Below are 15,303 nucleotides of genomic sequence, written 5' to 3'. Positions count from 1 at the left end.
TCTTAATTCCAAAGATGACAGACACAGGATTTCATTGTCTAGTTAGTGGAAGCTGCGTTCTCTGATTAGCTGCCTTGCCCTTTTTGAAGCTTTGATTTATTGGGGCAGAGCAAGCACTGGCTTTTGTATGTGCTGAAAGGAAACTAGGGTAGGGAATAATTTATAGTTCTGTCTTTGCAGCTGAACAAAAAAATAAAGGTTATTTTCATCATATTGCTATAGGAACTGTTCTAAAACAAAAGAAAGATACTGTAATAAGTAGAAACCCAAAGAATGACATTGAGCTACTGTTTCAGTTAACTTAAAAAAAAATTGTTAAAATCATACTTTGAAGCAGATTGGCCCTTCTGAACTCTTATCTTAATTTCACAGAGAACAATGTTTCTTCCAATTTGGCATCAGGGCTGTGCAGGGTAGCATTTCTGTAGCTCTCAGGCAAGTTACATTTGCCAAAACAAAGCGTGGGTGGAAGGTAGCAGGAAAGAACTGACTGGTAGCACTTTTCACCTGGGAAAATACTGCCAAAAAGGAATCCAAAATAGAAGGGCTAAGGAAAAAGTGCTCAACTGTCCATGCAAAAAAAAAAAGGGGGGGATATGTGTCCAAATTTGTTTGGGTTTCCCAAATTCTCATTTTTCTGCTTTTCATACTCAATAAAGTCTGTATTTTGGCACATGATTTGCTACATGAACCCCTCTATTAAAACATATTAGGAAACCTCACAGAATCAGAGTATTTTCTATAATAGAATAAATTCTGGATTTTCCCTTCCGAGCCAGCCAAGACTTTGTGTAATCAAAACAATGAATGTGCAAACTTTTCCAATCTTATGGATAATCCCAAATTCCAACTCAGTGATTCTTGACTCTCAGAGCAAGTTGGATTTCAGGATCTTGAGTAGGGAGTAGGTGAATAGCAGGGATGAATTCCATTGGTGGGTGGGTTGGGGTCAGGGTAGGAGAGCATTCTAAGCTGTGATCAGCAGCAGGAGCAAATGACTGGAGGTAGGAAAGTTCAGGTATGTTTGGAAATGGTACGTTATCAGGTTTAGTAGCAGGTAACATTTTTAGGTACTTAAAATATGCTAGATACTATCTCAGTCGTCAAAGCAACATTCTGCAAAGGATACTTTTATTATCACCATCTTATAGATGAGGAAACTGAGGGCTTAGAGATCTTAGCCAAGCTCATACCGCTAAAGTGGCAAAGCTAGCATTTGAGTCTAAGTCAGTTGGGTCAGAGCATAAGCTTCTAACTACAATGTTATCTGTAACCTTTCAACTTTAGCAGAGAATAGGGCTTTTTTCAGAGGAGGAAAGGGCAGTAGAGAAGTGTTGGATAATCTGGAAATTATAGAGCACTCAGTCTCTTTTTCTGGTAGTTTGCTGGAGATCTCCACGTGAATATAGTGTCTACTTTTCAAATCCAACTGGTCTAAAGACAAAGCTCATTATCACCTCCATCTTCCTGGGCAACCCTCCCCTGGTGGTTGGCAGTATCAGGGCTACAGCATCATCGCTGGGAACTCATGCAGGCTGGCCAGAGCCCTTGGAGTCAAGGTGTATCCACCTCCCCATATTCCCTCTCCCCTGTGAGTCTCTCCCTCTACCCTCTGGTTCCAGTTGGGCTACTCTGTTTCCCACCTTGCTAGTCTCACCTGGACTAGTACAACTGCTTACTAACACAAGTTCCTTTCTTCCTATCTTCTCCTCGCCCCTAATGCATCTTACAGACACCAGCTAGAAAATTTTCAGAAACCATGGCTCCAGTAATTATCACTCTCCTCAAAACATCATGGCTTTCTGTAGAACTGCCTGCAGAATTCTGTCCAGACTCCTCAGCCTGGCTTTCCTCCATGACTGGATTCCAAACTTCCTTTCCAGCCCTACCTTGTCCAAGACTCCTTATTGATGTTAACTTTCTGAGATCACTAACCAGACTCCCATGGCCTGCCTTTTTAGCTTCTATTCTACCCCTTGTTAATGGAGTGCCTCCTGCCTGAAAATATCCCATTTTTTATCCCATAAAACCTTCCCTCATTCTCCCAGGTCAAATTAGTTACTCCCCATATGAGTTCTCCCATAGCATTTTGCTTATACTTCACATTTCAGATTCTTCCATTTCCTGAATTATGGCATAGATTTTTGGGCTTAAGACTTTCTCCCCAGTTAGACTACAAGTCTTCTGTGATGGTGGGCATCATCTTACTCATCAGTGTGATTCTATTACTTAGTAAGTTCACTGAAATGAATGATGCTAAAATAAAAACATATTCACCTGGTCTTGAGCAGAGGCTACCTCTGAGAGTGAAATTGTTGTGTCCCCTATTTCCTCTCTGAACCAGGGGATCATCCTTGATAACAGACCATACCTTGAGGGGTTAGGTATAAATGAAGCTACACAGGGCAGGAAGGCTTAGAAATATACCCACAGTTGTTTACCACACAGCACCCAAACCAGACTAATTCACTGAAATGAAGAAAGAAAGAGTTTATGAACAGCAGGCAGAGGGAGAAGGAGTAGTAGTCTCCCCATAGAGCAGGAAGCCCTATGCAGGTCTTGATTTCAGGACCCTGGGATCATGACCTGAGCTGAAGGCAGAAGCTTAACTGACTGAGCCACCCAGGCACCCCTACCTTGGCATATTCTTAATATTGGAAAACTTTTCATAAAAAGGGAAGATCCCAAGTCATTGTCTATTTGGCATAGGGCAAATTTGACAGGCAGACCAGAACCCCACATAGAAATGAAATCCATGGGCAGCCCGGGTGGCTCAGCAGTTTAGTGCAGCCTTCAGCCCAGGGCCTGCTCCTGGGAACCCGGGATCGAGTCCCACGTCAGGCTCCCTGCATGGAGCCTGCTTCTCCCTCTGCCTGTGTCTCTGCCTCTCTATCTCTCTCTGTGTCTTTCATGAATAAATAAATAAAATCTTAAAAAAAAAGAAATGAAATTCTCTCTCTCTCTATATATATATATATAAAATAAATGTGTATATATATATAATCCACTGACTGTAATATAGGTAAGAAATGAAAGAAAGGGATATAATAACCTACATTTCAATATGTAAATGCTCAGTTTAGGATTACAGTGAGGGGCTTGAGTATAAGAACTGCACAACGCAGACTCAGGCAGGTGACTGGTCTCAGTGACTCAAACACATAAGTAGCATTGCTGGGAAAGTGCCAAACAAGACAATATGTAATCTTCCCTTGATTTACATAGTAGTTATAAATCTGGAGAATTCCATGCACATTAAAATGATGCAGAGACATAAATTATTTTTATTTATAAAAGAGAGGTTCTAGGCTCAATTATAGACAGATGTTTTATCTAAACAGATGTCTGATAAAACATCCAACAGTTGTGCAGGATGCAGACAACCCAAACAATTTCCAAAATGACTTCTGGTAGACAAAATTACCCCAGTGAGAATCCCCAGCCTTGGTCACTTGGTTTATGAAGAAGTGTACTCAAAAAAGATAGGTGACTTACCAAAGTTAACTTTTCTATAAAGTAATAAAGTCAAAACTGTAAGTAAAACCCATGTCTTTTGATTACTAATCCAGTGTTAACTTCTCAGGTAAATTTATACAAATATAGCTATATATATACGTATGTTACATGTGCATATATTCACACATAAATGATGACATTTACTTGGTTGAAAAACATCCAGTCAGGGTTTGATGAAGTCTGATTCATAAAAGGTGGTTCTGATATTTTGATTAAAATTAGCTCAATCATATTGCTCAACACAAGCAAATAGTTCTGTATGTAAATATGGACTAAGGGTAGGATAGCATTGCATTTCCTAATTATTACAGACTCTTCCATTTCTAATCATATGACTAGCTAGGTAATGAGACTTTCTTCCCACTGAGAGCAACCGCTTTCCATTGAAAATAATTGCAGAGTTTGGGAGGTCCCCAACACCATACTTACTTCTGATACCAATTTCAAGTTTGGGGATCCCCAAGATACCCTCAGGTTTGATGCTAGAAGTACACACAGGACTCACTGAAAGCCATTATACCCATGATTATTGCTTAGTACAATAATAGGTTACATATTAAAATATACCAAGGGCCAAGAAGGGGAAAAGAATCCAGGAAAGTTTCATGTATGAAGCTTCATTTACTCTGTCCAAGTTGAGTCATGGCTAGAGCTAACTTCTCCCAGAATAATGTGTGGTGATATACACAGAGTATTGCCAAAAAGGGAAGCTAACCTGAGCCTTGTGGGCCAGAGTTTTTATTGGGGCTCCGTCACTAAAGACATGGTTCATAGCCTGTGTGGCTCACCCCTCCAGAGCTGATGCTAGGTGACTTAGAGCCCCCACGCTAAATCTCATTGTTAGTCCATTGGTGTGAATCAAGGCCCTTGAGTAAACTAAGACACTCTTTCAGGCAGTACATTCCAAGGACTTAGAGATCACCTCCCCAGAACCAAAACTGAAGGCTAGACATCTCTTTGAGCGAGGTTAATTCTATACTATAACAACAAATTAAAATGCTACAAAATATTGAAAAGCCCTCTTTTTAAGAACATCAAAGCTCTAACAACAGAATTATTATGCCAAAATTAAACAAAGGTGGAACCCAGAAAGGTAAGCAATCCCGCAGCCACTCCTGCCTTGAGGACAGTTTCATGGCTGGTGGGTGGGTCAACGTGTGGAGAACCTTGGGACACTTGGATGGCTCAATGGTTGCCCATCTGCCTTTGACTCAGGGAGCAATCTCGGGGTCTGGGATTGAGTCCCACATCAGCCTCCTGCAGAGAGCCTACTTCTCCCTCTGCCTAAGTCTCTGCCTCTCTCTGTGTGTCTCTCATGAATAAATAAATAAAATATTTTTTTAAAAGGGGTGGGGAACCAGGGCAAAGCCCAAGGTGAGAACTAGAAACACCAGACCCTTATTATCATGCTGGAACCTCAAAGTGAAAGGGTGAACCAGAAATATTCAGCTCACATCCTTCTCCAAGAGAATGTAAGGATATTTACCTTGGTGCCAAGTAGTGATGGAAGGAGAGACAGCCGACATGGAACTGCAGGCTGATCCCAACAAAGATCTGCAGCCTAAATTCCCAGATTTGCAGTCCACTGAAACCCAGGCTGTGAATTTTGTTTAAAGTGGCCTTAAATTGGGATGCCTGGGTGGCTCAGTTGAGCATCTGCCTTTGTTTTTTTTTGTTTTTTTTTTTTTTAATTTTTTAAAAAGATATTGTAATTATTTGGTAAGTTCTTTTTTTTTTTAATTTATTTTTTTATTGGTGTTCAATTTACTAACATACAGAATAACACCCAGTGCCCGTCACCCATTCACTCCCACCCCCCGCCCTCCTCCCCTTCTACCACCCCTAGTTCGTTTCCCAGAGTTAGCAGTCTTTACGTTCTGTCTCCCTTTCTGATATTTCCCACACATTTCTTCCCCCTTCCCTTATTTTCCCTTTCACTATTATTTATATTCCCCAAATGAATGAGAACATATAATGTTTGTCCTTCTCCGACTGACTTACTTCACTCAGCATAATACCCTCCAGTTCCATCCACGTTGAAGCAAATGGTGGGTATTTGTCATTTCTAATAGCTGAGTAATATTCCATTGTATACATAAACCACATCTTCTTTATCCATTCATCTTTCGTTGGACACCGAGGCTCCTTCCACAGTTTGGCTATCGTGGCCATTGCTGCTAGAAACATCGGGGTGCAGGTGTCCCGGCGTTTCATTGCATTTGTATCTTTGGGGTAAATCCCCAACAGTGCAATTGCTGGGTCGTAGGGCAGGTATATTTTTAACTGTTTGAGGAACCTCCACACAGTTTTCCAGAGTGGCTGCACCAGTTCACATTCCCACCAACAGTGTAAGAGGGTTCCCTTTTCTCCGCATCCTCTCCAACATTTGTTGTTTCCTGCCTTGTTAATTTTCCCCATTCTCACTGGTGTGAGGTGGTATCTCATTGTGGTTTTGATTTGTATTTCCCTGATGGCAAGTGATGCAGAGCATTTTCTCATATGCATGTTGGCCATGTCTATGTCTTCCTCTGTGAGATTTCTGTTCATGTCTTTTGCCCATTTCATGATTGGATTGTTTGTTTCTTTGGTGTTGAGTTTAATAAGTTCTTTATAGATCTTGGAAACTAGCCCTTTATCTGATATGTCATTTGCAAATATCTTCTCCCATTCTGTAGGTTGTCTTTGAGTTTTGTTGACTGTATCCTTTGCTGTGCAAAAGCTTCTTATCTTGATGAAGTCCCAATAGTTCATTTTTGCTTTTGTTTCTTTTGCCTTCATGGATGTATCTTGCAAGAAGTTACTATGGCCGAGTTCAAAAAGGGTGTTGCCTGTGTTCTTCTCTAGGATTTTGATGGAATCTTGTCTCACATTTAGATCTTTCATCCATTTTGAGTTTATCTTTGTGTATGGTGAAAGAGAGTGGTCTAGTTTCATTCTTCTGCATGTGGATGTCCAATTTTCCCAGCACCATTTATTGAACAGACTGTCTTTCTTCCAATGGATAGTCTTTCCTCCTTTATCGAATATTAGTTGCCCATAAAGTTCAGGGTCCACTTCTGGATTCTCTATTCTGTTCCACTGATCTATGTGTCTGTTTTTGTGCCAGTACCACACTGTCTTGATGACCACAGCTTTGTAGTACAACCTGAAATCTGGCATTGTGATGCCCCCACATATGGATTTCTTTTTTAAAATTCCCCTGGCTATTCGGGGTCTTTTCTGATTCCACACAAATCTTAAAATAGTTTGTTCTAACTCTCTGAAGAAAGTCCATGGTATTTTGATAGGGATTGCATTAAACGTGTATATTGCCCTGGGTAACATTGACATTTTCACAATATTAATTCTGCCAATCCATGAGCATGGAATATTTTTCCATCTCTTTGTGTCTTCCTCAATTTCTTTCAGAAGTGTTCTATAGTTTTGAGGGTATAGATCCTTTACCTCTTTGGTGAGGTTTATTCCTAGGTATCTTATGCTTTTGGGTGCAATTGTAAATGGGATTGACTCCTTAATTTCTCTTTCTTCAGTCTCATTGTTAGCGTATAGAAATGCCACTGACTTCTGGGCATTGATTTTGTATCCTGCCACGCTACCGAATTGCTGTATGAGTTCTAGCAATCTTGGGGTGGAGACTTTTGGGTTTTCTATGTAGAGTATCATGTCATCGGCGAAGAGGGAGAGTTTGACTTCTTCTTTGCCAATTTGAATGCCTTTAATGTCTTTTTGTTGTCTGATTGCTGAGGCTAGGACTTCCAGTACTATGTTGAACAGCAGTGGTGAGAGTGGACATCCCTGTCTTGTTCCTGATCTTAGGGGAAAGGCTCCTAGTGCTTCCCCATTGAGAATGATATTTGCTGTGGGCTTTTCATAGATGGCTTTTAAGATGTCGAGGAATGTTCCCTCTATCCCTACACTCTGAAGAGTTTTGATCAGGAATGGATGCTGTATTTTGTCAAATGCTTTCTCTGCATTCAATGAGAGGATCATATGGTTCTTGGTTTTTCTCTTGCTGATATGATGAATCACATTGATTGTTTTACAAGTGTTGAACCAGCCTTGTGTCCCAGGGATAAATCCTACTTGGTCATGGTGAATAATTTTCTTAATGTACTGTTGGATCCTATTGGCCAGTATCTTGTTGAGAATTTTTGCATCCATGTTCATCAGGGATATTGGTCTGTAATTCTCCTTTTTGGCGGGGTCTTTGTCTGGCTTTGGAATTAAGGTGATGCTGGCTTCATAGAACTAATTTGGAAGTACTCCATCTCTTTCTATCTTTCCAAACAGCTTTAGGAGAATAGGTATGATTTCTTCTTTAAACGTTTGATAAAATTCCCCTGGGAAGCCATCTGGCCCTGGACTCTTGTGTCTTGGGAGGTTTTTGATGACTGCTTCAATTTCCTCCCTGGTTATTGGCCTGTTAAGGTTTTCTATTTCTTCCTGTTCCAGTTTTGGTAGTTTGTGGCTTTCCAGGAATGCGTCCATTTCTTCTAGATTGCCTAATTTATTGGCGTATAGCTGTTCATAATATGTTTTTAAAATCGTTTGTATTTCCTTGGTGTTGGTAGTGATCTCTCCTTTCTCATTCATGATTTTATTAATTTGAGTCTTCTCTCTCTTCTTTTTAATAAGGCTGGCTAATGGTTTATCTATCTTATTAATTCTTTCAAAGAACCAACTCCTGGTTCTGTTGATCTGTTCCACAGTTCTTCTGGTCTCGATTTCGTTGAGTTCTGCTCGAATCTTTATTAACTCCCTTCTTCTCTTGGGTGTAGGATCTATTTGCTGTTTTTTCTCTAGCTCCTTTATGTGTAAGGTTAGCTTTTGTATTTGAGTTCTTTCCAGTTTTTGAATGGATGCTTGTATTGCGATGTATTTCCCCCTTAGGACTGCTTTTGCTGCATCCCAAAGATTTTGAACGGTTGTATCTTCATTCTCATTAGTTTCCATGAATCTTTTTAATTTTTCCTTAATTTCCTGGTTGACCCTTTTATCTTTTAGCAGGATGGTCCTTAACCTCCATGTGTTTGAGGTCCTTCCAAACTTCTTGTTGTGATTTAGTTCTAATTTCAAGGCATTATGGTCCGAGAATATGCAGGGGACAATCCCAATCTTTTGGTATCGGTTCAGACCCGATTTGTGACCCAATATGTGGTCTATTCTGGAGAAAGTTCCATGTGCGCTTGAGAAGAATGTGTATTCAGTTGAGTTTGGATGTAAAGTTCTGTAGATATCTGTGAAATCCATCTGGTCCAGTGTATCATTTAAAGCTCTCGTTTCTTTGGAGATGTTGTGCTTAGAAGACCTATCGAGTATAGAAAGAGCTAGATTGAAGTCACCAAGTATAAGTGTATTATTATCTAAGTATTTCTTCACTTTGGTTAATAATTGATATATTTGGCAGTTCCCACATTCGGAGCATATATATTGAGGATTGTTAAGTCCTCTTGTTGAATAGATCCTTTAAGTATGATATAGTGTCCCTGTTCATCTCTCACTACAGTCTTTGGGGTAAATTTTAGTTTATCTGATATAAGGATGGCTACCCCTGCTTTCTTTTGAGGACCATTCGAATGGTAAATGGTTCTCCAACCTTTTATTTTCAGGCTGTAGGTGTCCTTCTGTCTAAAATGAGTCTCTTGTAGACAGCAAATAGATGGGTCCTGCTTTTTTATCCAGTCTGAAACCCTGCGCCTTTTGTTGGGGTCATTAAGCCCGTTCACATTCAGAGTTACTATTGAGAGATATGAGTTTAGTGTCATCATGATATCTATTCAGTCTTTGTTTTTGTGGACTGTTCCACTGAACTTCTTCTTAAAGGGGAATTTTAAGAGTCCCCCGTAAAATTTCTTGTAGAGCTGGTTTGGAGGTCACATATTCTTTTAGTTGCTGCCTGTCTTGGAAACTCTTTATCTCGCCTTCCATTTTGAATGAGAGCCTTGCTGGATAAAGTATTCTTGGTTGCATGTTCTTTTCATTTAGGACCCTGAATATATCCTGCCAGCCCTTTCTGGCCTGCCAGGTCTCTGTGGAGAGGTCTGCTGTTACCCTAATACTCCTCCCCATAAAAGTCAGGGATTTCTTGTCTCTTGCTGCTTTAAGGATCATCTCTTTATCTTTGGAATTTGCAAGCTTCACTATTAAATGTTGAGGTGTTGAACGGTTTTTATTGATTTTAGGGGGGGATCTCTCTATTTCCTGGATCTGAATGCCTGTTTCCCTTCCCAGATTAGGAAAGTTTTCAGCTAGAATTTGTTCAAATACATATTCTGGCCCTCTGTCCCTTTCGGCGCCCTCTGGAACCCCAATTAAGCGTAGGTTTTTCTTTCTCAGGCTGTCGTTTATTTCCCTTAATCTATCCTCATGGTCTTTTAATTGTTTGTCTCTTTTTTCCTCAGTTTCCCTCTTTGCTATCAACTTGTCTTCTATGTCACTCACTCGTTCTTCCACCTCGTTAACCCTCGTCGTTAGGACTTCTAGTTTGGATTGCATCTCATTCAATTGATTTTTAATTTCTGCCTGATTAGCTCTAAATTCTGCAGTCATGAAGTCTCTTGAGTCCTTTTTACTTTTTTCTAGAACCACCAGTAGCTGTATAATAGTGCTTCTGAATTGGCTTTCTGACATTGAATTGTAATCCAGATTTTGTAACTCTGTGGGAGAGAGGACTGTTTCTGATTCTTTCTTTTGAGGTGAGGTTTTCCTTCTAGTCATTTTGCTCAGTGCAGAGTGGCCAAAAGCAAATTGTATTGGGAAAAAGAGAAAAAGAGAGGAGAGAAAGAAGGAAAGAAAAGAGAGAGAGAAAAAAAAAGGGAAGAAAAAGAAAAAAAAACGAAAAAAAAAAGGAAGAAAAAGAGAAAGAAAAAGAAAGGAGAAAAAAAGGGGGGTGGGGGAAGGAAACAAATCAAAAAGCAAAACAAAACAAAAACAAAAAACAAAAAGAAAAAAAAGAACCACAGGGGAGTATCTTCTGATTCTGTGTTCGTTAAGTCCCTTGGCTTCTCCTGGAAGGTTGTCCGTCTAGCTGGTGTTCTGGGGGAGGGGCCTGTTGTGCTGATTTTCAGGTGTTAGCAGTTGGGGGAGCTGCTGTGCCCCTGCCTGGTGCAGGGCTCGGTGGGGGTTGTTTACCCCGTGAGGCCGCAGGAGGAACAGCCCCAGTGGCGGGGCAGCTCTGGAAACCTGGATTCAGCTCCGGAGCTCTCCGTCTGCAGGGCCTGGAGGCTCCGGGGCGGGGCCGCTGATCTGCTCAGCTGGGGCAGGAGCGTCCTCGCTGTCCTGGGCCCTCCCGGCCTCTGCCTGTCCCGGGGGAGGCGGGATCCTGGGCTGTGTCCCGGCGCCCTGTGCTCCGGAGCCTGCGCTGGTGGATTCGCGCTTCCGCCCCGCAGCCCCCTCCGCGGAGCCGCCGCCCGAGCCCCTCCGAGCTGCTCCTGGAACCGCGCAGCCCCCTCCGCACGGAGCCTCTTCCTCTGCCCGAGCCCCTCCGAGCTGCTCCCGGGGCCGTGCAGCCCCCTCCGCGGAGCCGCCGCCCGAGCCCCCCCGAGCTGCTCCGGGTCCCGCCGTGCGCGCTGCAGCCCTTAGGGAGCTCGGCGCACTCTCCCGGGGCGCAGTTGCTCTGTTAGTGTCCCCGGGAGCCCGAGGGCATCCCAGCCCTCCTGGGTCCTGCTCCAACTCCCCGCGAACCCCTTTCCCCCGGGAAGGTCGGTGCAGCTCCTGCTCCTCCGGGACGGGCTCTCCTGTCCTGGGGACACTCGCCCCGGCCTCAGCCCGGCTCCTCGCGGGGCCCCTCCCCCTTGGAGGCCTTTGTTCCTTTATTTCTTCTTCCCCGTCTTCCTACCTTGATAGAAGCGCGAACTCTTCTCACTGGAGCATTCCAGCTGGTCTCTCTTTAAATCTCAGGCCGAATTCATAGATTTTCAGGATAATTTGAAGGTTTTCTAGGTAGTTTGGTGGAGACAGGTGATTTGGGGACCCTACTCTTCCGCCATCTTGCTCCTCCCCCTCGCATCTGCCTTTGGCTCAGGGCGTGATCCTGCAGTCCTGAGATCGAGTCCCACATCGGGCTCCCTGCATGAAGCCTGCTTCTCCCTCTGCCTCTGCCTCTGTCTCTGCCTATGTGTTCCTCATGAATAAATAAATAAAATCTTTTTTAAAAAATAAAAAAAATTAAGTGGCCTTAAATGGACAGTGCCTCCAAACACTTAGAAGGAGTAAATTCCAATTCTCTCTGGGGGAGTGCACCTTCATCCTAGGCCTCAAAGAATTCTCACAAATAATTTTCTTTCTTTTTTTTTTTTAAGATTTCTTTATTTATTTGAGAAAGAGAGAGATTGAGCAAGTGGGGAAAGGTGCAGAGGGAGAGAGAATCCTCAAGCAGACTCCCCGCTGAGCATGGAACCTGACACAGCACTGGATCCCAGGACCCTGAGATCATGACCTGAGCTGAAATCAAAAGTTGGATGCTCAACTGACAGAGCCACCCAGGCACCCCCTCAAATAATTTTCTGAAGGAAATGAGCATCATATAGTAAAAGATATCTAAGCCTATAAAGAAATAAGACACAAGAGTAAGAATGAACAGAATAAGAGACAGCAGACACAGACCCACAAATACTTTAGATACTAGAAGTATCAGAGTTGTTTTAGATAAAACAACTACACTTCCTATGCTTCAAGAAATTTAAAACCCTAATTACTGCAAAAGATATTAGGAAAGCCTAGAAAATTAAGTCTACATCTTGAATATCCCAAGATTAGAGCCTCTTCACCTAATACTCACTTGCACATAGACAATAAATAGGAATCACTGATCTTCTGGAAAGGTTTACAGAATTGTGATGCACTCAATTGGCTAAAGTCAAAAGTACATTCTAACCTTTGGCCCTTTGAACAAAAAAGTGACAGTTTTATGATTTATATTATGCAGTGCTATTTTTCAAAAATGTAAATACAGCTGTTCCTCACTTAATCTACTTTATTATAAACATAAAATAAATTGAGTCTACTATTTATTTGCTAATTGGCCTGGGGGAAATTATTTAATATCCTTAAATCTAAGTTTTCTGGGAAATGAGGATAACAGCAAGGACTCCATCATTTGTAAATGAGGGCAAAAATAATACTGACTTCCTGAGGAGCAAACGAGACAATGCGTGTTAGGCGCTTAGTACACTTGGCATGTAGGTAGTGATCAATACATGCTGGCTTCTTTGCAAATAGGAAAACGCAGTGTTTAGAAATGGATATACGTTAGGGGACTATTCACTTGAATAGTTGTATAATATGATGTTCCTTCAAACAGTAGTATATCTGAGACACACTGATTAAAATATTCCTGAGTAGACTTGTGTGCAACAGACACAGGGAGGAGAGCCAGTGGGGACCACTCTTCACAGGTTGGCCTGGTCAGGCTGCCAGTTTCACTTCCAGTTCCTTCTCTCACTTCTCCCTTCCCTCTGATTCCCATATCTTTCTACTCCGGGAACACTGGAAACAGTTGGATACACCTACAGCCAAATAACACTTTGGACACATGAAAAAGATGTTACTACTTTTCTCTGTTTTTCAGGTTGAACTCATCAACTCATTCAACCTTTGTGCTTTGCCAGAGTTTTCCAAAGCTGTAATCATCACTATTTTAAAACCTATACCTGTTTAATTATATCCCACTTTAAGTGTGGAGTCCAAAGAAGACATTTCATGGAATGATGGCCTGATGAATGTAGCTGGTCTGATTCATTTAGGAAATTAATTTCCTGCTCCTACTTATGTTTTCTAGCACAGTCTCATGCCTGCTTGTGTGCTTCTGGGGCCGTAAGAAAGCAGTCTAAGTACACTCACTGACTGTTTGTATAAATAAAGTTGTACTAGAGCACAACCACAAAAAAGTATCCATTTAAGTATTGTGGAAGGCTGCTGTCTTGCTACAACCAGAGGGTTGAGTGAGTACTTGGGACAAAGACCTTAGGGCCCATAAAACCCTATGCTATTTACTACCTGGCCATTTATAGGGAAAGTTTGCTGATCCCCAGATTTACAATGTTATTTGGCTGCTGATGCATGTTTCCCTGGATGCCTTCTCTCCCACCTCATCTCTCTCTACCCTCTCTCTTGCTCATTGTGCTCAAGCCACCCTGGTCTTTCCATTCCTAGGAAAAGCCTTGATACTGATCTTTCCTGCCCAAGGAATTACTGCAGGATATTGGCCTGGCCTGGACCAGTTCTCTCTGTCTAGAGTAATGTTCTTTCAAAGCTGACAGTATCTCATCTTTCACGTTCTGGCTCATGTCTGCTCCTCAGAGAAGCTTCTCTAACCAACCACTCCACCTAAATAGTCCCTCCTCACACACCAAGCTGTTCTTTTTCTGTTAGTCTGCTCTTTTCCTTCAAAACACTGACCACGATTGGAAATTACATTTTTGTTTGTTTATTTACTAGTTTAAGGCCTTTCTTCTCTCTTGTCTGTGAGCTCCATGAGTGAGGGACAATATTTACTTTGCTCACCACTGTGTCCCCAGAGCCTGGCACATAATAGGTGCTTAATAATTAATTGCTGAGTAAACAAATAAATGGCAAACTTGAATGTATATTGACCTTTTTATCTTGCAGTTTGGATTTTCTCCTTCAATATATTGCCTTGCTCAGATAATGTTTGTTATATTTTCTCTTCTTTGCTCCAAATTATTAAAGTCATACTATACTTAAAATATTTTTCTCCCCTTTTGGGTAATTTCTCTTCTGGCTTGATGCCATCTGCAAACTCAATGAATGCTATTTGGTTATTTATGTGGTTAGGAGCAGAATGATGAAGACAGGCTGTACTGACTACTTTGCTGCCTTTGGGTCATTTTAGTAATAGGAACACTGAGTCTTCACAGACAAATTATCAGCTGGTTCCTGAATGAGACGCTGGAAATAGTATATTGGTATATTAGTGAATACCTTGTAAATTACATAATGTTTGTTTCTGGAATATTTGTGTGTTGATGCCAGTATGCATTTTGATTTCTAGAAAAGCCTTCCCATAAGCCAAAATTGATTACACGTATATGCTTTAATTATAAACATTTTCCTTTAAAAACTGTCTGCAGCTAATGCCTCTTCAGAGTTAAATGAGATGCAGCAGAGTAAATGAAAATCCTTATGCAATATGCCAATTATGGCTCTGATTAAACTGTGGTTCTGTTTTGCAGTGATGGCTTTACCAAAATGAAAGCTTTGCTATTGCCGGTTCTACTGTGCACATGTCTTCACCTACCGCTCCATCAGGTGGCCTCTGGGTAAAATCCAACAGCTCCTAAGCAAATCAAGAGCACTGTCCAGAGTGGGAGCGCATATACAGCACACAGGTAGGGCCAGTAGTTCTCAGAGGGTAGATCCCATAGGAGCAGCTTCAACATCACCCAAAACTTATTACAAATGTAAATTTGGGGTCCTATCCCAAACCTACTGGAATAGGAACTGGTTGAGGCAGGGGAGGGGAATGAAGTTGGCAATCTGTGTTTTAACAAGCCTTTCAGGAGAATCTGATGCAGGTGAACTACAGAGGAAGGCAGAAAAAAAGTTACTCTCAAGTGAACCCAGGATAAACCCAGGTGGTAATTAGCTAGGGAACTTGTGTTTCAACTCACATATGTAAAGTACAGAGCTCCTTCAACTGAAGACTAAAGAGTGAGCCTTTTCAGTTGGATCCTTTCTCTTTTGATACCTGCTAAGACACTGCTTCTGGGATGAGCCTCAAAGAGCCAATGAATATCTTCTCTGTTTTGAAGAGATCTCCTGCAAGTT

At 41.8% G+C, this 15,303-nt stretch overlaps 1 protein-coding gene across 3 annotated transcripts in view; it reads left to right on the top strand.

Annotated features, from left to right (window-relative positions):
• Nucleotides 1-15,303, top strand: part of UBE3D (ubiquitin protein ligase E3D) — a 209,398-nt gene that overhangs the window by 158,516 nt on the left and 35,579 nt on the right. For 2 of the 3 annotated variants that reach the window (XR_005367965.1, XR_005367967.1), the window contains one exon: nucleotides 14,709-14,864. The exons of the other annotated variant lie outside the window; for it this stretch is intronic. The gene's annotated coding sequence lies outside the window, so the exon portion shown is untranslated. The remainder of the gene's footprint in view (nucleotides 1-14,708; nucleotides 14,865-15,303) is intronic. 3 annotated transcript variants of the gene reach the window in all.

Source organism: Canis lupus, chromosome 12, assembly GCF_011100685.1.
Source record: "Canis lupus familiaris isolate Mischka breed German Shepherd chromosome 12, alternate assembly UU_Cfam_GSD_1.0, whole genome shotgun sequence".
NCBI lineage: Eukaryota > Metazoa > Chordata > Mammalia > Carnivora > Canidae > Canis > Canis lupus.
Note: the sequence above shows the minus strand (reverse complement) of the source record. Positions and strands in the feature narration are given on the sequence as shown.